A 20637-nucleotide genomic window follows, 5' to 3' on the forward strand; every position below is an offset into this window, starting at 1 on the left:
GTTATGTTCGACCCCAAACATAACCCAATGGGATTCGTCCCATTGTTGGAGATTGATACTTTTTCTCGTTAATCTCGAACGTACCACCGATCTACTTATCTTAAATAAGTTTATCGGATGGTATTTTCTGCCAGAAGTCGGTTTGTAAAATGGCGTCTGTGTTCGTCTCTGTGACTCCTAAACCAAAGGTCGAGCCCTTTGTTCCACTTTTGGCGGGCTCTGTACAGAGACCCTCCAAAGTGGTGCCATTCTGTCTGGATTACCACAGGGGTGCGGGAGGGGGTTTAGGCACCCTGGACCGAGTTGCCTTGCCAACTCCGGTCGCACTCTGGAGTGATTGGCCCAAGTGGTGAGCCTCCCCGCTCACCACTTAGCATGTGTTGATTGACAGCTACGCTGAATGAATGGGGGTTTTCTGCATAAAAGCAGGGCTTTTGGGACTGAATCTTCAGAAGTCGCCAAAGGACCTAAGAATCCGACGAGGGTAACGGTGAGCCGACCTGCACGACGACACCTCCGGTGGAGCCCTGCGGAAACGACTCACCACTTCCCGACGACAGAGGAGATCTCCCTGCCGGAGAGTCTCTTCCCCTGACTGGTGGGAACAACCAGTCCCCTTTGCTTTTTATTCGCCTCAGGACGCAGTGGTCGAATTGCCCGTGCAGAGCTCCTCGGCAACCGGATAGCCACTACCCCTGTACCGCGACCAAAAGGTGGTGCCTTGTGACGGAGCACTCCGCGGCTGGTCTCTTCCCTGGTGGTGCACCGGACTTCACTTTTCTGCGACAATGAGATCATCTCTACTCTTGGCAAAGACCTGACGTGCATCCACCACCAGGAACAACTGCCCCCGCCGGAGCTGCCCTCCACAACAAGGCACCGTGTCCGCCTGGCTTCCCTTTCGATCGGTTCGAGTGAGGTGTCTTAATCCTCTCCGTTCCGTTGGGTCGCCTCCAAGCTTTTCTCATTTATTGTTCTGAATTGGTTCAATCTGCCGATAACAATTTGCTACAAAGACTTGAATGCATCTCCACTAGAGACTTTTTGGGACATCGCGCCTTGCCTCTCTCCGAGTGGGCCTGGCCTCTGAACTTTACGATCTATTGTGATTCTTGCCTTCCTGCCTTGCATTTTATCCGCGAAGGATTGAACTGTGTTGATTTCATAACCTGCCTATCTTTTTCTCTCCCGTCCTAACTAATATTAGAGTGTCATCTAGGTTGAGGTATACACCTCTGTCTGAAAATAAGTGGTACCGGTAGAACCTAGACTTGTCGAAATATTGCTAGGGGGATTGATTGTTTCTTCTTCGTAGAGTAATTGTGTTTGATTTGTTTGCCGTGAATTTGCCATAGTGTTCTTCATAGATGTTTCGTTATAAATAAATACCTTAAAGGAGAGTTCCGGGACTTTTTTTTTATTGTCCCTACGGTTCGGCCATGTGTTTTTAAGCATAACTCGGTAGATCGTGGAAAACTTTACTATGGACCTTACCCGACTTTTCGTCCATTAACGCACTCGAAATCAGCCGCCATTTTATGATAATCCTATCACTTGCCGCATCGCCCTGGCTCACCTGCTTTTGCGGCACTAAATCAAATCCCCCGCCCCCGAGGCTGACATCAGCAGACGCGTACCGCCCATTTCCCAACGCCAAAGCACGTTTCGTGTCAACAATCGCTGCGCCTCAGCTAATGAAGTGTCGCCATGGAAACGGCAGGACGCCTCTTTCCTCAATAAGTATAAACACACCGTTTCACAACACACAGCAGCAGATTTTCGATTCCATTACTCTCGCTGTGTTACTTTGAGTATTCTGTGACTCGTTTCTGTGCTCTGGTCAGCTACCTTCGTTGATTGTAGCCCGTGTGAACAGATACCAGTACCACCGCTATAAATTATTTTACTTTCTTTACCACACAATGGCTACAATAATGCCGTATATGTACGAGCCCGAGTACACCGAGGAAGAACTACTGGAAAGGCAAGCACGCGAAAACGATGGGGATTCGGACGGCAGTTGGGAGGACCAGTCAACGGATGAAGAGCCTGGACCATGTCGCATGGACGGCGTCTCCACCTGGTGCACGTGCAATCGTTGCGAGCTAATGCCAACTGAGGACGAGAACTGCTGCTGCCGTGAAAATTCCGGGTGCTTGGCCTACATTTCGGAAGGCGAGCCAAGTCCGCAATGCATCACCGAGCTGCCAGAGTTCAGGGAAGCCTGCCTCTCACGGACAGTGTTGAGGATGATGATGGTGCTTATGCACGAACTTTGCGGCACTGTTCGTCCGCGTAATCCGAGTAACGAGTAAGTATACTCTGGTTGTGATGTCAGTGATGCCACTACTATTTCATGGTCGTCTCCCACATATAAAACTACATCTACATATCATTCGAATGCATGTAAATTGGTTCCATGTTGTGCATTTTCTAGATAGAATTTTTTTCAAAGCAGAATGACATTTTTGTACCTGAATCGACAGTGATAAGAAAGTTGTCATTTTAATACAGTTTGCATCTTTCATTTTCACAGGTGGTACAGGCTGGTGGCCTATCGTTGCTTCACTTGGTGGCTTCACGGGAGGCTCGGACACCGCGTTCGGAGAGTAATACCTGCCTGTGCGGTACTTGCCATTAGACAACATTTCCCCAGCGACAGTGGACAATACCGCGGCTTTTCCCGGGATGTGCTGCAACCGCAACTTTACAATGTGTAATGTTTATTATTTATGTTCAATTGAAATTAAGATCTAAAATAAAACCCAACATATATTTTAACAATGGTTGTTTTGATTTTTTAAATGAATCTAGTGTGTCTCCATTGAATAGTCTTCCTGTGCCTTGTCTTGTCACACCACATGTCTCCGGCCAGCATCCTCCCTCACGCTGGCCGCCCACCTTCAATCCACATAACCGTTGAACCCATATGCAGCAGACATACATATGTTATTTTGCGGGTTGGCATCAAGCCTCCCGGCCTTGCCTCCTCCCCCAAAAATACTTACCACACCACTTTGTTCAGGGTCTCCAGGGTGAACTTCACCCATATATTCTCCTGGGAGGCTGAGGTATTTATAAACTCACCCCCCTGCCTTCCATGTACTAGATCCTGCAGCCTGCCTCTTACATGCAGTTAGATGGCCTCTCCTTGGTGAGGCCCTACGGCAAACGAGTCTTGTCTGCACGACCACCGCCCGCACCGGGGTACTTGCGCTGGCAAGTGGAGCTGTCAGGGAGCGATAAAGGCCAAGAGGTGCCAAAGACCATGTACACTTCAAAGTGGTCTATAGAGCATGGGTTGTTGTTCCCATGTCTACCGCCAGACCCCGTGTCTCCTGCCAAGCATCTCCCCTCACGCTGGACGGCCCCCTGCAATCCACATAAGTGTGTCTCCATTCACGAGTCTTCCTGTGTCTTGTCTGCACGACCACCGCCCCAATCCACCCCCCGCCCTATCAAAGGCAGTTCGCACCGGGGTACTTGCGCTGGCAAGTGGAGCTGTCAGGGAGCGATAAAGGCCAAGAGGTGCCAAAGACCATGTACACTTCAAAGTGGTCTATAGAGCATGGGTTGTTGTTCCCATGTCTACCGCCAGACCCCGTGTCTCCTGCCAAGCATCTCCCCTCACGCTGGACGGCCCCCTGCAATCCACATAAGTGTGTCTCCATTCACGAGTCTTCCTGTGTCTTGTCTGCACGACCACCGCCCCAATCCACCCCCCGCCCTATCAAAGGCAGTTCGCACCGGGGTACTTGCGCTGGCAAGTGGAGCTGTCAGGGAGCGATAAAGGCCAAGAGGTGCCAAAGACCATGTACACTTCAAAGTGGTCTATAGAGCATGGGTTGTTGTTCCCATGTCTACCGCCAGACCCCGTGTCTCCTGCCAAGCATCTCCCCTCACGCTGGACGGCCCCCTGCAATCCACATAAGTGTGTCTCCATTCACGAGTCTTCCTGTGTCTTGTCTGCACGACCACCGCCCCAATCCACCCCCCGCCCTATCAAAGGCAGTTCGCACCGGGGTACTTGCGCTGGCAAGTGGAGCTGTCAGGGAGCGATAAAGGCCAAGAGGTGCCAAAGACCATGTACACTTCAAAGTGGTCTATAGAGCATGGGTTGTTGTTCCCATGTCTACCGCCAGACCCCGTGTCTCCTGCCAAGCATCTCCCCACACGTCATTCATTCACAAACACACCCCTGTTTCGAATTCTTTATAACCCACTTCATATTTCTAATGAGAACTTCTTTGCGCTTTGCTAGTCAACCCGTGAAGGTGCTGGTTGTCTGCTCTTCGTCTCTGTGAACTTCCGTGACCACTTTGAGCAAACTCATCAGTTTGCAACCTGTGAACTGCTCCCTGTTCTACGACAAGAAACTACTCTGATCCCTGCATCTAACTGTTTGCTCGTCAAGGTAAGGCCATGTACCATACTCATTTTGCGTCCAATTTCTTTTCGTTCAAGACAGTACATGCAAGGAACTAGTCACATGTTCTGAGTTTAGTCAAATTATTTTTGTATTTTTTTAAAGTTATTCAAATACTTATCCGCATGTGAATACCGTGTATAGTTCCAAAAACCAAAACATACCTTGCATTGAACCTTTTATGTATTTAATTTTTTAACACATTGGTATTCATAGAGAATTGTTGATCTTTACTTTTCAGAACTTTCCACAATGCCTGCCTGTTCCATTGGCGGTTGTCCTTCGAAGACCCATAATAAATCTGAAGGTACTATAATGCATGTTTTCCCTAAGACAATAGATCAGATAAGAGAATGGGTCCGATATTGCGGATATCCACCCTCTGAGCTTGAAAGTAGAGTCCTAGAAGTCTTTGCGGACAAGAGGGGTGATCGATACCGCATCTGCAGCAGGCACTTTACCTCTGACATGTACTCCACATCATTGCTAATAAAGAAGAACACACCGCGAGCGAGGCGAAAATTGCTCTCAACCGCTATTCCCACTCTATTCGTCCACATCCCTCCACTGGTGAGTCAAGTTTACGTATTTATCTCTCGGCCTTGCGGTAGTGTGTAGCATTAGCTAACAATAATTTCCCCATTTATGTATCCACTCAATATGAAGGCGGAAGATTCTCCATCCGTGTCGTTATTGCAGTCATCAGCCACTTCAAGTGCCTATCGGGTAATATTACTAGGCTATTCTGCCACTGACTTGTTTTAGGCATGTAAATCAATAGTTTTAATTTATCGTGTAATTATTTTACCTAATGGTACACCCTTGTACTCGTCCTCTAGTCTTTGTTTTCAGTTATAATTATTGTTATCCAAAATAATTCAAGTACTGTCTTTCAGGGAGATGCTGAGGAGTCCAACGTATTGACGACTACCGTTGATGTCACTCAGATGCTCGAGGTACGTTTCAGGACAGTTCCATCGATGGAGATCATCAGATCTTGCATTCTTGTAGCGTGATTGTTACACACAATGTTTCTTTCGTTTTTAGCCATTGATATGTCCTTCTGTCGTCGCCCTCCTATGTGTCTTCTTTTTTCAATATTGTGTTCATTACTAATGAAAGTCCTATGTTTCAGGGAGTCGATGGAGCATTAGTCCAAGAAGAAGGGGGAGCGTGCAGTTACGGGTCGGCGCAACAGCTTGCAGAAGTGTGCACCGCAGTTACATCGTCCCTTGATGTTCTTATGCATTTCGAGGTATGGATACTGACAGCTCGATCAAGCGAGATCATATGACGTGATTACATCCGCTATACTTCCTTCTTTATTAACGCAAGTACTATGTTTCAGGGAGATGACGGAGCTTCTTCTACAAGAACATCACCCCTAGTAGTTGATGCAGATCTCTGGGTGGTGACACTTCCAACGATCGAGCAAATCGAATCATATTTAGATATCCATTATTTATTTTAGACAACTGATCATTTGTGCAGGTCTATTTAGATGAGCCGTTGACGCCTGCACAAAGTGTATGTTCTTTTTAACAAAATAGAAAACCATACTAATGCAATTACTGTGTTTCAGGGAGTTACTGAAGCATCATCTTCAATAATATCATCAATGGAAGTCTATGAGGAGCCCGAGGTATGGATCTTGACAGTTCCATCTAACTAGATCAACAATGCGTGAATAATTGTCGTTTGAATGTTCTACACAAAGCGTTCATTCGTGTTTTGCTATTGAGATGTACGTGGGTATTGGTCCCCAAGTACATTTTGTGTTTTCGATATTATTATACATACTAATGAAAGTTCTATGTTTCAGGGAGTCCATGGAGCGTCAGTGCGTGATGGATGTGCTTATCAGGAAAACATAGTCGTTGCAGCGCAAGAGGAAGTGGAGACATGCACACACGAGTCGGAGCAACAGCGTCCTGATGTTGAAGTTCGAGGCAAGAAAGTTTCAAAGAAAAGAAAGCAAAAGAAGGTTAGTGTCCTGGTCACTATATTATGTTGTTTTTCACTGTTAATAGTTCAATACTGTAAGTTGTGTTTAAACTGAACACCCCTTTTCCAATCTGTCCTCTAGTTGCGAGTGGGTGTACGAACTAGATCTACACAGACAGTGAAGCGAACGAGAGATGTTGCTTGTCAAACCTTTTGGCAGGGACTTGAGACTGGAGAAGCATCGTGCCAATGGGAAGAATATGAAGTGATTGACAACGGAGCTATACCACCACCAGCCATTGATAGTGAATGTCCTCCTGGTAGTTCGGATGCAGTCGGAGATCAATTCACAGAATCCACACCCGCAAAAACTAAGACGGCGAGAAAGTTGAAGAAATTGTTTTATTCACCCATCGCCGGAGAAGGAACAGATGTTGCAATGGAAGAGAATGAAGTAGACGACAATGAAACACCATCAATATCACTGAACATAGCGGAAGACGATATCAGAGATTCTACCTTTCATGTGAGTGACATGTCCTCAACGTTACAGGCCGAACCAGCTGGGATGCAGAGTGACAGTATAAGGAAAGAGGCCAAATTCATTGTATTCGATAGTTGTTTGATTGATATTATTATTCGGATTAAATGTGGGCATTTGGTAGGTGGGGAAGTATGTGGGGAGCCATTGATTAATGTGACTCGTGCAATTCGAGGCACTAACCTTAAAATACATGCCACCTGTACAAAATATCATCCTTTCACATGGTCTGCACAACCTATGCTGGGACAACTGCCAGCAGGCAATCTACTTTGTGCAGCGGCTGCACTTTTTAGTGGTTCAAGTTTTAAAAAATTAGAGTCTTTCTTTCAGTTTGTGGGAATCCATTTCATTGCGAAAACTCAGTTCTACAAATACCAAACCGATTATCTATTTCCAGCCATTAGCGAAGCTTGGAGAATGGAAAAAATGTCTATTGATAGTACATTCGCGGGCAAACGGTTCAGGCTAGCCGGTGATGGACAGTGCGACAGCCCAGGATTTTCAGCCAAGTACTGCACCTACCACTTTCAGGACATGGAAAGTAAGAAAATTGTGAGTTCGGTGGTCGTGCAGGTGTCACAAAGTACATCCTCAGTGGCCATGGAGAAAGTTGGCTTTGTAGCATCATTGCAAGAACTACAATCGCGGGGAATGGTGATCGACCTGATAGCCACGGACAGACACGTTTCAATTGCCAAGACAATGAGAGAACAGTACAAAAATATAAATCACCAATTTGACGTTTGGCATCTTGCAAAATCAATCAATAAAAAATTGTCGGCTGCAGGTAAAAAAAAAGAATTGCAAGGTATTTCACAGTGGTCCAAGTCAATCAGCAACCATCTTTGGTGGAGCTCAAAAACATGTGGAGGGTCGTTGGAAATTCTACTGGAAAAATGGCGGTCAGTAATGCCACACTGTACAAATGTTCACCGATGGAACACGAACCAACATTTCCACAATTGTGAACATGGCCATTTGTCCACAGAGGAGGCACGGAAGAAGAAGTGGTTGATTCCTTCATCACCCACTCACAAAGCCATTGAAAAGATTGTATTTGATAAAACTATAACAAAAGCTTTGAGGGGACTCACGGAATTCTGCCACACAGGAGATTTGGAGGTGTTCCACAATATGTGCCTAAAGTACAGGCCAAAACGATTGCATTTTGGCATGGAGGGCATGATAAATCGGACTCTTTTAGCGGTCTTGGCACATAACCATAATGTTGGCCGTCAACAAAGTAGGACGACCGGAACTTTAGGGACGCTTCGCTACAATAAGGCCTTCACTAAAAGAAGTAAACAATGGGTGATCAAACCAGTGTTTGAGGATATGCAATATGAGTTTATTGAGAAACTTATTGTTGACGTCCTAGATAGGCACATAAATGGAGTTGTGAACGAACCTGTGCAGGGGACAACTGCATTGCCACCCAACATTGCATCTGTTCCATGTCCACCTAAAGAAGAACTCATTGAGAAATACACATCACGGTTTAAATGATTGTAATTTGATTGTCTGTTCTCTCAAGTCTCCTCATGTCGCAGGCCCATTGAATATGTGTATCTATGTATTGTGTAAATAAAAGTGATTGCTCAGTGTACATGCAATGTGTCTCTCCACCCTTGTTCATTTGCGCATTAAATTAAACCAAACAGTAATATAAATCATTTTTCAATAAATATAGAATCTCTCCGTATTTATGGTTCTGTGTGGCTGCAAAGCACGCAGACAAAATGCAAAGATGGAGTGTAAATTTCAAGTCCTGTGAGAATGCCTTACACTGAATGTAGCTAACTTGGAATGTGTGCTCGTTCGAAGTGAAGGTCAGCTGCTTTGATTTTTTCTCGGGTGCCAGAATGGCCCACGACTCAGAATAAGGTTCTATTGTATTTTGACCTTGACAGGCCTGGACCACGTAAGAAACGATAATGAATATAATTTCAGAAACGAAAGCCATTTCATGTTCGTTCATTAGAAGAAATAACGTCGGCATAGAAGGAGTGGTATTTCGGGGCTGCCCTACGCACAGACGCAATGGAAAATGCAAATATAATGTAAGTAACTCTTTAGATGAGTTTATACCGCAATTTAATTACTATACAGTTGCTTTAAAGACGGGTTAAGTTGTACTTGTTCGTTCTATGTGGCATGTTGTTTTGTACCGCACACTATCTTGGGGAGAACCGTCTACTTTTACGGAAGCACCTCAAAACCTTTGCTTCTGCTTTCTCTCTCCCTCTCCCCTGCAACAACTGGTCCACTGTCTGCGATCTCGGTCCTGGGCCCTTCCACTCTCCACCTGCACTCCCTGTCAACCCCTGCACTGAGGGACTGTCTCAGTATCCTACAGCCCCCCCTTGACGTTTAAAACCCAGTTGCACTGTCCTAGCTATGAAATAATTTACCGACCGAATATATAAAATGAATAATTTTAATAAAGATCTGATGGTGAGACTAATTTCATTGTTTATGTTTTTCAAACAGGTACATCATGCATTACTGCATGTGTCACGAGTACCAGACACCGGCGGACGGCTTCTTTAACCGCCAGTTGCTTCTCCGCGTGAACAACGTTACCACCCTGACCATTTTATGGGACGATCGCCAAGTACAAGTATGCCCTTACGCGGTACTAACGGCTAGATGCAACATACAGACCGTTGTGGTGGCCTAGTGCCTCGTTGTTGGAACAGCCATGCGATTATCAGTGCGACCGAAGAGCTTATTTTATCGTAAACCAACACCATGTCTACTGCACACGAACATCGCTTGCCTCAAGACGAAATATTTTGGATCGAGAGCAAATAAAAATTCATTTATCTAAGACCCTGTGTACAGCAAAGGAACATCGTGTGCCTCGAAACGAACTTTTCGGAACGTGAACAAATAAAAATGCAAATCGCTGAATATTCTCAAAACATTTGATGTCAAATAAATGTACTTTGCCAAATGTACAATCTTGCCGTTTGCTTTTAAACCACTGTTTCATATTCCGAATTGTGGCGCTGTATTGTGAGATGATCTAAGACCCTGTGTACAGCAAAGGAACATCGTGTGCCTCGAAACTGAACTTTTTGGAACATGTGCAAATAAAAATGCTAATCGCTGAATATTCTCAAAACATTTGATGTCAAATAAATTTACTTTACCAAATTTACAATCTTGCGGTTTAATTTAAAAGTACAGTTTCATATTCCCAATTGTGGCGCGCTGTGTTGTTTGAGCTCATCTGTGTTGATTTCCTGGTTCTGTGTGGAGTCGCGTAGAAGACGCCTGGGCGCGTTTGCCTACGCAGCTCAGTCACGTCACGGATAGAGGCGGGGAATATGAATGTTTTGATCAAGTCTGTTTCAGGGGCGGGGGATTTGATTTAGTGCCGCAAAAGCAGGTGAGCCAGGGCGATGCGGCAAGTGATAGGATTATCAGAAAATGGCGGCTGATTTCGAGTGCGTTAATGGACGAAAAGTCGGGTAAGGTCCATAGGAAAGTTTTCCACGATCTACCGAGTTATGCTTAAAAACACATGGCCGAACCGTAGGGACAATAAAAAAAAAGTCCCGGAACTCTCCTTTAATATCTTTACACTAAGCCTCGTTGCGTGTTTGCTTGTCTTGCTGGGAAGAATTGCCCTATTTTGCATACTCCACATACTGCTCAACTCTTCTTGAGGGAAGTCTGACTGCTCAGCCACAGCTACCAAGTGAATCTGTGTGGTACAGACTGCTACCAAGTGGATTCACCGCCAAACGCCTGTAGTCCTAAATCTTTTGCAGTGGTCCCAGAGGGAACTGCAAAGGATTCCGCCTAACACTGTGCAGTGCGGCTCACTTTTTCCGACAAGAGGGCTCTCCTGACGGAATGTAAGTTGATATACACGTAGTTGTTTTGTTCTCTCCTGAACAACTTGTCCACCATACTTTACAAATAAAGGACGTTTGATGGAGATCCTTTTTTAACGTGTCTGGATGATTTCTATGATTGAGGAAGATTGCCGTCCAGGAACCGATATTCCGCTTTCTTTTTCCTTCTTTTTTTGTATATATATATATATATATATATATATATATATTGGTTTCTTACTGAACATACATCAGTTAGTGAGCGCCACTATCTGTGGTCACTAGTCACTAACAATTCTCAGGATACAGTTTCGATTCAAAAAAGCATTATTCCTTTATTTGATAACTTCATAGGACAATCACAGTAAAAAACTAAAAAACCAACAGAATTTGGTACTACCATTGTGACAAAATGAATGGCGTTTCCGCGTTTCACGACTTCCTCGCCGCTTGTTCACAACACTAGCCCACATGTGAAGTGCACATTAAAATACCTGGTTTGTTCTGGGGACAGATAGACATTAAGAGAGGATTGACTTTTTTGTCCAACAACTGCATGAATCCATGTCGGCCATCTTTGACTGTTTCTAGCCTTAGAGCATTCTACAATTCTAAATGCATCTGGACCTATAATGCTGCTTTGCAGTTGTAATTCGCCTTCCCCGTTGTTATCAATGTCAAATATTTTGCGTGCTGCATTAAACATGTTGACCTTTTAAATAAAATGCAACATGCTAACATCATTCATCAGCTGTAACAGTACATTTTAAAGTGCATAGTACTCAGTGCGACCTTTTCAATTGTCAGCTATCATGTGCACATCACTACTAGTGCCTCAAATTTGTCTCTACAGAGATGTCAAACATTCTAGCAGCAATAGGCATCTTAAAAACATTGGATCTTTAAGTACATAGTGCTTCGTGCAATCTCTTCAGTTAGCAGCTATTGTCTGAATAAAAACATCTAGAACTAAGGTGCATAATGCTTTGTCAAAGCGAATATAAGAACAAATATTTAACTGCCTACAAAGCTGTAATCAGCGCCCTGAGTCATGTTTGTCTCTTGATCTAAAGTAGACCATGGTAGCAACAATCCTAAGCAAACAGCTATAAACTGCATAGTGCTTTGCACAGAATTACTATTTATCCATTTTTGGGCCAATGTAAACATGTAGACTAAAGTGCATAGTGCTTCATTCATTGACACTGTTTAGTACGGGTAATTCTTCATGATATCTACAGTCATGTATCCAAGGCTTGTTCTTTTTGCAAACTATGCTACATGGTTGGACTGCATACTTTGTTAGTAATATTGCAGTTGTTTATCAACTCTCTTCCCCTTTACACCACCAGAGACACAAACCTTCACTTGTGTAGTAACAAAGAAAGTGCTTAGTGCAAGAAAGAAATAGTAAAGAGAAATAGAACTACCACCAAGAAAGAGAAAGATTTAAAATATGTGTTTTCATGATAACACTAGACTTTTCTATTGTATTTCAAACAGTGTGGTGTTACAACCTAGCTTTATGTTTGTGTGGTTTTCTACTTAGCTATTTGGATTGTCAGACAAATGGCTCAAGCAAATGCATATTTCAATGTCCCAAGAAAGTATAAAGTTCTTCATCAATGTTGTTGCCATTCGGGTGTTAACTTTCAAAATCTGGAATACACTGTGTCTCTTTGTCAGTGCATGCGTTCTCTATCTCCTCCACGGGGTCCACTTTTTATCCCATGGATCTCAAAAAATGTAAAACTTTCCATATTGCTTTGATGGTAATCTGAAAAATGTTTCGCCATGGGCTAGTTGGCATCTTTATGCATAATGGCTCTGGCGTGCTGCTGGTCCATAATCTTCAATTTGCATTTTGTACTGCCAATGTACCATTTATGCATGCACATGTCAGAACATATACAACATGCCCTATTTCACATGTACTCCTATCCATAATAGGGATGATATTCCCCGTTATTGGGTGTTTGCATGACACACAGTTCTTGGCACATCTGCATATGTTGCATTTTGTGCACTTGGAGAAGCCCTTTCCTTTGATCCAACAGCCACCTGGGATACTTTTGCTTAACTTTGGAGTGCCATACTGATGGTTACTCCCTCCCACTCCCCACTGATGGCTAAGATTGAAAATGGGGAGAGTTTGATCATGGCTGGCTCTACACTACAGGTACCAAAATTCCTTGCTGTCACTGCCTGGTACATACCAGAGGTATTGAACGCTGCACACCTGCATCCAATCAGCCTCCCTGAAGATTGTTGAGGGATGAAGGCGCGCTAGGAGGAGAACATCTTTGGACTGTTTTTATCTTACTGCAGCTGGGACCCAGAGTAGCGCCTCTGCCACCCCTCTAGTTTTGTTTGCATATCTACCTGGAGACTGGGCCTTTAGAGGGGCTGCACCTGGGCTACTCTTGCCTAACTTTGGAGTTCCATAGTGATGGTTACTCCCTTCCCCTCCCCACTGAGGGCGAACATTGAAAATGGGTGAGAGTTGGATCCTGGCTGGCTCTACCCTACAGTTACTAGAATTCCCTGCTGCCACTGCCTAGTACATACCAGAGGGATTCAACCCTGCACACATCCATCCAATCAATCAGCCTCCCTGAAGATTGCAGAGTCATTAAAGCGCGATAGGAGGAGAACATCTTTGGATTGTTTGAGCTTAGGGCAGCTGGGACCCAGAGTAGTGCCACTGCCACCCCTCTTGTTTTGTTTGCACATCTACCTGGACACTGGGGCTCCAGAGGGGCTGCACCTGGGCTTCTCCTGCCTAACTTTGGAATGCCATACTGATGCGTATTCCCTCTCTTTCCCCACTGAGGGCTAACATTTAATATGGGGGAGAGTTCCAACTCCTCCTGCACGTCTCTTAACACATCATCTATCTGTCTGTGTGTGCATGCCTTCTTCTATTTCTATTAGTTGCAAGGTTTTGCCTGAGTCTGTCGGATCGTGTGTCTTAATGCCTGTGTTCCACCCCCTTCTCTTCCTTACTCCCCTTTGACGTCCCCGGCTGTAGGAACTCGTAGTAGGTTAGTACCCACAACTGGTTGAAAATTGGGATAGAGTCTGTATGGGGCAGGGCCCATGGGATCATTCCTGCGACGACAGGTGTACTACGTTCTGTGGATGGTTGCTTTTTTCTTCCTCAAACATGTTTCACAGGGTCAAAATGCTCGGTCTACTCTGCCGTTTCTACCCTTTGTGCTTGGATAACCAATAAGAATACATGTGTTTAACAATGTCACTCTCAATTATACCTTCTCTAGGCCACACTTTAAAGCATTGCCCTGCCATGTCCTGTACCCATTCAAAATGATATTAAATTATTTGATCTTGATATTATGGCAATTTAGTACAAAGATGCTAGAAGGGAGACTCCATTATTACAATCAGCCCCATCCCCTCCTATTTGCTTGTCCTCTGTTGCTGATCTAACAGAGTTGTGTACTCTCCATGGTCAATTTAGCCCCTGCTTTTGGCAAAAATGTCAATCGTAATACTTTTCACCTGTACAAGGCTCAAAGATATTGCTAATAAAAGATACATACAAAACACATCAACACCTCAACACATCATACCCCTCACTTCTTACTCTCCCACCTCCACACTTCTCATCTCAACCCTCCTCCCCCTCTCATACACACCCCTACGTCCACACTCCAAACCACAATATTCTCCTTCCACAAATAATACTCACATACACTGCAATAGTATATGCAGGTTTTGGCATGCACTCTTTGGGCCAACACAATGTCTCTAAATCTATTCCACGCTGACCTTCCTCTACTGGGGAGCTGCCCACATGTATCTCTAACCAGTTTAAGACTATCCTCTCTCGAGATGTTTACACAACACTACAAATACCATCATCTTTCCTCGCTCAAACAAAACAGTGCAGAGCTCCCTTACACACTACTATGACATCCTATCACTAATTAAAAAAAAATAATAATAAACAGAACAATCTTTCCTCTTACAAGAAATTACCTTGCAACACTATATCACATTGACTCTCCTAATAAACCCTAAATTCCAGCAAACTCAACCTCAATACAACAGTCCATCATTTCAAAAACAACAACAATGTGCTGCCGCGCTTTTAAAGCACTGGTACACTCATGTATTCTAGGACATCTGAATCCTCTCGGTGCTGACTCTCTCCTCGCCGGCCTGCACCTCCACCAGCAGTGGTCAAACCCCCGGGATCAGGCAGACAATTCAGGAACTCGGTAGTCTGTCGGACCTCCTTGTGAATGTGCTTTGTCTGCTCTAAATGAGTCGCACCACTTCTCCATGCAGTGCGAAAGAGAGCACTCTCAGGCCTCCAAGGAGAATGGATATCTTGCTGGGACCTCCAAATGTAGACCATGGGCCTCCAGAGGCAATCCAAGAAAAAATACAAAAGTAATCCAAAGGAAGAGTACAACGTGCAAAAAAAAAACAGCTTAATTTAACAGTCGACTGGGAGAACAAACAGCTCTGTGAACCAGAAATGTAGTGCATTCTCAACTCCACCCAGAAGTTTATGTATACAAGGAAATCTCATATTAGCATACTTTTCAATCCTTACAATTTTGGAGATGTGCTAATACATAATTGGGTCATCGCACGATAGGCTCAAATACATAACATGTCCTCATTGGATAAAAACATTTCCTGGAACATCACCCTCAAACCCCCTTCATGACGTCATGACCCTTAAGCATCCTTAACCTCAAATGCATCATTATCTGCTGACCTGCAAACGTTCTGGCATGCCATTGGTTGGCATCCACTAAAGTAAAGGTTGATAAATTCCTCAATGCTGATTGAACCCCATAGTTAAAGCCACAGCAATCTTTAACAAGGCGTGTAGGGAACAACTAAAACAGATCAAGCACGCCCCAAACTTCCAAAAAGTCCCAAAGTGAATGGACCTGGTAAACCTTATCACTCTAGCCCATTGATACAAACGTTGCAGCAGATTTTCCCTCTCTGTGCTGAACATTCTAAACTCAGTGGATATGGAGGACGAGCCGTCCCCTGTTCTCTTGATGTAGAAAAGAGATGCACAAACAATTAATCCTTTGCGTGTTCCAATTTCAAACTGTAAGAAATTGAGTCTCTGTGCATCTGAACTACGCTGGAGGATTAAACATATGCACACCTTACCACATTGATGGTTCTATTCTCTGAAAAAGGCTGGGTCTTTTTGACAAATAAATGACCTGAGACCGAAACACGAGTTGACAATCTTTATATTGCATATCATTCCAACAATTTATTTTATAAACAATTTTGTTTGTTTGTTGAATAGTCACACACAGGTGTAAAATTACCACATTTCACGTGCTACAGAGCAGTGGCGCACAGTATGTTATAGGTTGGCGCCATTTGGTCATAATCACAATTTTTTCAGTCTATATGGTTAGTGACACTTCATTATTTATTGATTGTGTTAGCCATTATTGCTTTGAGTGTTGTTCGATTGTGAATGGATGTTTGTTGATTTGCTTTTCATCGGTTGGGTCTGCTGTTAATGAGGGGAGATGTTCTTTCTCCCCCTCAGTGTCTACTTGTAATCAATGTCTTTATGTGATTTGTGCTGCATTTAATATTTGTATACGCTGTATTATATAGAAAAAAAGATGTTTTCAGTGATTTTGTTTTAACTACATAAACATTCTTCAACTGCCCCAGAGTCTGTGTATTTTCCACTTGACTGTGTCCCTTTATTTTCTTGCACTTAATGTTTTCAGATTATGGTATGGGATTTTTGCTTGTCTACTTTGTATTCCCACTGAGTCCATACATTAACTAAAATTGTGAGTTAACCTCATTTTCTTGTGTTTGTTAAAGTAAGGAGACCACCTTTATGTTTCTTTTATTTAAATACATTTGAATGTCAACTATTTACAGTGTGCTACTTGTCCCAGAATTGTGGGGTGGGAGTGTATACCATAGAACATTAAATCAGGGATTGCCACTTAGTGAAAAGATTGATATTTCAATAATCATCTCAACTGGAAGAGGGCTGTGAGTTCTCTCTGACTATCCTCTTTGGGTTATGGAAGCCTTTCTGTGGGTTGCTTAGGCCCCCTCTATAGTTGTACTGCTGTTGAATAATTAACTGTTGTCAGATCTGCCATACAGTTTACCTCTATGACTCAGAGGAATACTTGAAGATTAAGTCCTTCACTGCATGCCCATGCAGAATGGTCTTGGTAACTGGTCCTGATTTTATGTTTGTCAGGACCCTTCCTTTTCACAGGGTCCTCTTTAGACCATTCCAAAAAGGCTGCCATAGACTTGTGTCTCCTGAACCTGCAGTTGCCTCTCTCAAATCCATTCCTGGCTTTCCCAAGGACGTGGAGGGGAATTCTCAGAAAAGTAGTCTTTTAAATAGTGGGCTTTCCAAAACGGGCTGGGTGAATTTGACTGGGGATACGGTTTTAGGTATTAGAGCTGGTTTTGAGGACCAGGTGATATCTTTCACAGGTTCATGTGGCCATGGCACAAGGCCATTTTGTCACAGAAGCCATCTCTTGGTCTTCCCATTTTCTGTCTAGACCAAAGAATCAGACATGTAGTAGCCAATTCATTGGGGTATGTAACTGCTTTCTCCTAAACCATCCCACAATTTGCTGCTTCCCAACTATTCATCTGGAGTTCATGAGCAAATATTTTCCAGATAGTTTTCAGCCAGCTCAAGGCACATAATTAAAATTCAATTGTAAACTACCTCTTGTCATACTTGATCACTGACATATCAAAATGTGCACCCACTTTCCTATCTTATTCAACAACAGTCTCTCTGATGTTTTCTTTATCCTGTTTCCTTTTCAGACTCCTAGTGACTGCCTTCTACTGACATACATACCTTCTGAATGACGACTTTCCCAGCAGATTCCTGTTTAACCTTTTCTTACTCCTCATTCAACCCCTATCTTTTGACCTCCAATCGCACTGAAGTCTATACTCTGTACTTTAGTTCTAATCTGTTGGGGCTGTGGAACATTTCTGTGCCTTTATCCAGGATGTTCAAGACATATTTGGTCCTGATCAGTATCCTTCCATACACTGTATGGGGTGTAGCAAAGTCATCTGCATCAGTGCTATATATGTAAGATTGTTTTAGTTATCGGTGTTCAATGTTTGTGTTATGGGCAAGAATTATTATCAATCTTGGTAAAGAAGTATTATCAAGGTCACAAGACTAGAATATATAGTTTTTTTGTTTCCATTCTGCTCTAAAGTGTTTGTTTATCATCAAGTAGTGAGTGAATGAACCTCTAAATAACTGCTACTTTGCTGTCAACCTGTTGTTATGACTTTTCATTGGATGGTCCACCCCTTTGCTTGTTTGGCATTAACATGTTTGTTCAGTAATTTAGCTGACATTAAAATACCCTATTACCTTTCTGTTACTGCCTCTTTGAACCAGGTCCATCTGTTTTTGGAAAAGTCCCCCATCGTGTTGTTGTTTTCAACCCCACGAATGCTCTCCTCCTAATGTTTCCTACTGATGCTGTTTGGAGCATAGTTGCATCAACAGTCTTTTTCAGCTTTTCGGTCACTTTTCCTGACAGTGCTTTGTAAATGCCCTCTGTTCCATCGCCAAGCATGTTAAGAGTTCCTGTAGGGATCAGTCAGATGTTGGCCCCCTGGAAACCTCTTGCTCCTCCTCTTGCTTCTCTGTCTGCCAGTGCCCTCCACCCATTGACACTCCCACAGGTGTGTGTCTTTTGTGGTAGATTGAGAACTGCTACAGCTGGATAGGAGGGGGATGTGTCCCTTCTTTCCCACCCTATGACCAGTCTTTAATCCTGGGTCACTGATTGTGCTCCCTCGCTTCTCTTATTGTATTGCAGCCAGGTATTTAATCTAGATTTCACCATTCTGTTTATATCAATCTGCCTTCAAGATGGCAATCCTTTTTGGATTGAATGAGCTGTGGCATTCACACATCCCTTCTGTAGCGTTTTGTCTATTTGAATTATGTGTATTCCTTTTATAAATCTACCTCTACCTCCTGTTTTGATAAATACATTTGGATCCTTTATCACTTTATCAGAAAATGAAGTCCATTCATGTCCCAAGATAACATTTCCAGGGATAGGTCGGCCAGACTATTAGGGGATGTCAGCTATATCTGAGCAATATTGTTTCTAGTATTTCTGTTAGGTTTGTTTCCTGGAAAGTCTCCTGATTTTCTAGTCTTTACAAATAAATCAGGAAGTCATAAGCCAGTTCTCTATTTCATGCAAACTAAATTCCTTTTAAAACCTCACTCTCTCCTCTCACTCCTACCCCTAGCTCACCCCCAATGCTATTTGGAGAACACATAAGAAACCCTTATTCATATATGCTGTGGCCTAGATGACAGAAAACATTTAGACTCGATCACAGAAAACATTATTTAGACTCATCTTTGTTCCACCACTTATCATATATACCCACTGACATGTTACAATTTGTATTACCACTTACCCACTTGTTTGACAATCCTCTCCACCTAGTTTCACTTGTAATGTCCTTTTTCCATTCCAAGGCCTCAGCTTGGCCCAGGATTTTTGAAATATGCACTGCCCTCCCCCTCAACAATGTTCACATTGGCCTCCACGATGTTTGGATTATGAAGGTCGGATATCTTCTCTCAGCTTGTGTCATATTCTGTTCCAACAAATATCTATCTGAGTCTGCACGAAACATTGTGCTTGATTTGGTGAACAGCACATTTCCCGACCCATCTCTTATTTTAAAATAGAGGCCTAATCTCTTCCATTTATATATTGACCACCATGATTGAAGCCTCAGTACCAACCTCAGAACACTTATGGGGACAGAGGAATGCAAACCAAGATCTGCCTTCTAGATATTTACCCTCCTGCATATCAAACTATCTTCTACACTTAAAATGAATGAGTTCAAGGCCATATAACACCGCCAAAGTAACCCTAACCCTGTAAAATTGAAGCGCGGGCACATTGAAAATGCGCACAACTTTGCCTAAATCACCTTTATGAGTGATGTGAAGGCTAATACCTTTGATTTTCTCCTCTCCTGAGTCGTTTTTTTTTTATTGGCAAACTCAAACCCAAGATAAATAAACTGGTCTATTTCTGCAACCTTGTGCCCATGATAGCTTTTCCTGTTGTTACTAATAGACATTATTCCTGACTTCTCAGGGTTGATAACAAGGCCTTTTTCCAGGATATATTCCACAACCCTATCCAATCTTCGCTGGAGTCCAACTGGAGTTTAGTCCAGGAGAAATATGCCATCTGTATAAGCGATACTTTTGACCCTCAAGTCCGCCAACCTAGGGGGAAAAAGCACAGTATTCATTTGGATTTCCCACAAATCTGATATATTTAAATTTAACAGAGTCAGGGTCAGAACACTCCCCTCTCTCAGCCCCTTCCCCACCCTCACTGCCCTGGATAAATCACCTTCCACATTCAGACAAGCTTTAATACTATTGTCTGGATGGAATAAAGGCAGCATATTGAGCAGGTCTGTATCAATGCCCCCGTCTGTTAACTTTCTCGAGAGACAGGCATGATCGACTCGATCAACTCAGCATTTGTGATGTCATCTTTGTTCTCCTGGGTGTTAGTCTTAGCAGTGTATAGCGGTGGCGCGAGTTGTGGTTGCTTAGCCTACCATACTTGCGAATTTATGGGGGTTTTCGATTGTACTTGTAACCATACAGTCCCTTTTACAATGTTTTTTTTTCAGTGAATTTCATAGGTTTTCACCGGTGCACCCTTATTTGCTACAACTTCCTAATATCATACCCCCAACATAGCAGCATTTTTGGCCAATTTTTGAAGTTTGAAATGAAAATTGTGCCATTTCCCACTTTCAAGCAACTTTCTACA

This window comes from Ambystoma mexicanum, chromosome 5p (genome assembly GCF_040938575.1).
Source record: "Ambystoma mexicanum isolate Mex_15411 chromosome 5p, UKY_AmexF1_1, whole genome shotgun sequence".
Classification (NCBI taxonomy): Eukaryota; Metazoa; Chordata; class Amphibia; order Caudata; family Ambystomatidae; genus Ambystoma; species Ambystoma mexicanum.